The following is a 3,984-nucleotide window of genomic DNA, read 5'->3' as shown; positions in this document are numbered from 1 at the left end:
TTCAAACAGCAACATGTATACTTGCAAGATAAGCATGGCAAAGGCTATCATTGCCACTTCTATTGAAATAAAAGATGCAAAACATTATTCTAAATAACAACAAGCAAATCCTAACAAAATAAATTGACGCTCCAAGCAAAACTCATATCATGTGACGAATCAAAACATAGCTCCGAGTGACGTTACCGATAATGTTGGAGACGAAAGAGGGGATGCCTTCCGGGGCATCCCCAAGCTTAGTTGCTTGGATATTCCTTGGATATTATCTTGGGGTGACTTGGGAATATCCCCAAGCTTAGGGTCTTGTCACTCCTTATTCTCCTCATACCGACATCTCACCCAAAACTTGAAAACTTCAATCACACAAAACTTAACAAAACTTCGTGAGATAGGTTAGTATGATAAAGAGCAAGCCATTTCACTTTGGTACTGTCAATGACAAGATTCATAATTGTTTCCACACAATATATACTGTAGCATATCATTTCCACAATTTATATTGACCAATATAAGCCATAGAAACTAGGAAACAAGCAAACTATGCATTGAAGACAGAATCTGACAAAAACAGAACAGTCTGTAGAAATCTGGATAACTACCATACTTCTGAAACTCCAAAAATTATGAAAAAATTAGAAACACGTGAGAAATTTTTATATTAAACCTCTTCAAAAAGAATAAACTAAAAAACACTCTTCTGTTAAAAATTAGACTTATTTTCGTCGGCGCAAAAGTTTCTGTTTTTCAGCAAGATCAAATCAACTATCACCCAACATGATCCCAAAGGCTTTACTTGGCACTTTATTGAAAGAAAAGCAATAAAACATGATCAATACAGTAGCATAATCATGTTAACACATAAAAACAGTAGGTAAAAGTGTTGGGTTTTCTCCCAACAAGCGCTTTTTCTTTTATGCCTTTTAGCTAGGCATGATGATTTCAATGATGCTCACATAAAAGATAAGAATTGAAATACAAAGAGAGCATCATGAAGCGTATGACTAGCACTTTTAAGTCTAACCCACTTCCTATGCATAGGAATTTTGCGATCAAACAATTTATGGGGACAAGAATCAACTAGCATAGGAAGGCAAAACAAGCATAACTTCCAGATTTTCAACACATAGAGGGGAAACTTGATATTTTTGCAATATGTAAAAGCATATGTTCCTCTCTCATAATAATTTTCAGTAGCATCATGAAGAAATTCAACAATATAACCATGACATAAAGCATTCCTTTCATGATACATAAGCATAGAAATTTTGTTACTCTCCACATAAGCAAATTTATTCTCATGAATAGTAGTGGGAGAAAATTCAACAAAATAACTATCATGGGAGTGAAAATTAATTTCATGTTGACAAGTTTCATGGTTATCATTATTATTTGTAGCATACATGTCATCACCATAATCATAATAGATAACAACCTTTTTCTCATAATAATCAATTGAAACCTCTTCCGAAATAGTGGATTCATCACTAAATAAAGTCATGACCTCTCCAAATCCACTTCCATAATTATTACAATAAGATTCAACACCCTCCAAAATAGTGGGATCATTAGTACCTAGAGTTGACACTCTTCCAAACCCACTTTCATCAATATAATCAACATAAATAGGAGGTGCTTTCATCATAATAAATTTTCTCATCAAAACTTGGGGGAGTAAAAATATCATCTTCATCAAATATAGCATCCCCAAGCTTGTAACTCTGCATATCATTAGCATCATGGATATTCACAGAATTCATACTAACAACATTGCAATCATGCTCATCATTTAAATATTTTGTGCCAAATATTTTATTGACTTCTTCTTCTAACAATTTAGCACAATTTTCCGATCCATGATTTTCAAGAAAGATATTATAAAGATGATCAATAATATGATCATCCTCAATTTCATTTTTTTGTAGTTTTCTTTTATAAACCGAACTAGTGATAAAACAAGAAACTAAATATTCAATTGCAAGATCTAAAGATATACCTTCATGCACTCACCTCCCCGGCAACGGTGCCAGAAAAGAGCTTGATGTCTTCTACGCAACTTTATTCTCGTAGACTCATGTTGGACCTCTCAAACCACCTCTATGGTCAGGAGGCGAGGAAGGTTTTCATACAACACCCATGGTTCAATATTGAAGTGTTCCTGAAGAGGACGAAGGATGGACGGTCAATCATCCACCGGCACTGGCCTAAAGTTACAAAGACCTTCAACATGAATGAAAGCAAAATATTCGCCTTTGATGTCTACTATGCAACTTTATTCTTGTAGGCTCGTGTTGGGCCTCCAAGCGCAGAGTTTTGTAGGACAATAGCAATTTTCCTCAAGTGGATGACCTAAGGTTTATCAATCTGTGGGAGGCGTAGGATGAAGATAGTCTCTCTCAAATGACCCTGAAACCAAATACAAGAAATCTCTTGTGTCCCCAACACACCCAATACAATGGAAAATTGTATAGGTGCACTAGTTCGGCGAAGAGATGATGATAAAAGTGTAATATTGATGGTAGAAATATATTTTTATAATCTGAATAAATAAAAACAGCAAGGTAACAAATAGTAAACGTGCACAAAAATGGTATTGCAATGCTTGAAAATGAGGCCTAGGGTCCGTACTTTCGCTACTGCAATCTCTCCACAGTGCTAATATAATTGGATCATATAACCACCCCTCAAAGTGCGATGAAGAATCACTCCAAAGTTCCTATCTAGCGGAGAACATAATAATAAATTGCTTGTCGGGTACGAAACAACCTCAAAGCTATTCTTTCCGTTCGATCTATTCAAGAGTCCGTACTAAAATAACACAAAGCTATTCTTTTCGTTCAATCTATCCTAGAGTTCATAGTAAAATAACACCAAAGCAAATTCATTTTCATAATACTCAATCCAACACAAAGAACTTCAAAGAGTTCCCCAAGATTTCTACCGGAGAAACAAAGACAAGAACGTGCATCAACCCCTATGCATAGATTACCCTAATGTCACCTTGGGAATCCGTGAGTTGAGTGCCAAAACATATATCAAGTGAATCAATACGATACCCCATTGTCACCACGAGTATTCAATTGCAAGACATATATCAAGTGTTCTCAAATCCATAAAAGTATTCAATCCGATAACAACGAAATCTCAAAGGGAAAAACTCAATTCATCACAACAAGATAGAGAGGGAAAAACACCATATGATCCAACTTAACAAAGCCCGCGATATATCAAGATCGTGACATCCCAAGAACACGAGAGAGAGAGATTAAACACATAGCTACTGGTACAAACCCTCAGCCCCGAGGGTGGACTACTCCCTCCTCATCGTGGTGGCCGCCGGGATTATGAAGATGGCCACCGGAGATGATTCCCCCCTCCGGCAGGGTGCTGGAACGGGTCTAGATTGGTTTTCGGTGGCTACAGAGCCTTGTGGCAGCGGAACTTCTGATCTAGGTTAACCCCGAAGGGTTTTGGAATATTTGTGAATTTATAGGGTAAAGAGGGGGTGCGGGAGGCCACCGAGGTGGGCACAACCCACCTGGGCGCGCCTGGGCCCCCAGGCGCGCCCTGGTGGGTTGTGCCCCCCTCGGGGCACCCCCCAGGTGCTGCTCTCGCTCAACTTGGGTGTTCTGGTCCATAAAAAATCTCCATCAAGTTTTGCGGTGTTTGGACTCCGTTTGATATTGATTTCCTGCCAGGTAAAAACAAGCAATAAACATCAACTGGCACTGGGCATTGGGTCAACAGGTTAGTCCCAAAAAATGATATAAAGTTGCTATAAAATGATTGTAAAACATCCAAGAATGATAAAATAACAGCATGAATACTTCATAAATTATAGATACATTGGAGACGTATCAGCCTTCCGCTTCACGTATTTGATCGCTCGCCTGTTGCCCACGACCTCATTTTGCCGAGCGTGTGTGCCAGGAGGGCATATCCCCGACGGTTTCTCGGTCGTGTGGGAAGGACCCCCCTATCACCCAC

The sequence above is a fragment of the Aegilops tauschii genome, chromosome 7, assembly GCF_002575655.3.
Source record: "Aegilops tauschii subsp. strangulata cultivar AL8/78 chromosome 7, Aet v6.0, whole genome shotgun sequence".
Taxonomy (NCBI): domain Eukaryota; kingdom Viridiplantae; phylum Streptophyta; class Magnoliopsida; order Poales; family Poaceae; genus Aegilops; species Aegilops tauschii.
This window is presented reverse-complemented; position numbering follows the sequence as displayed.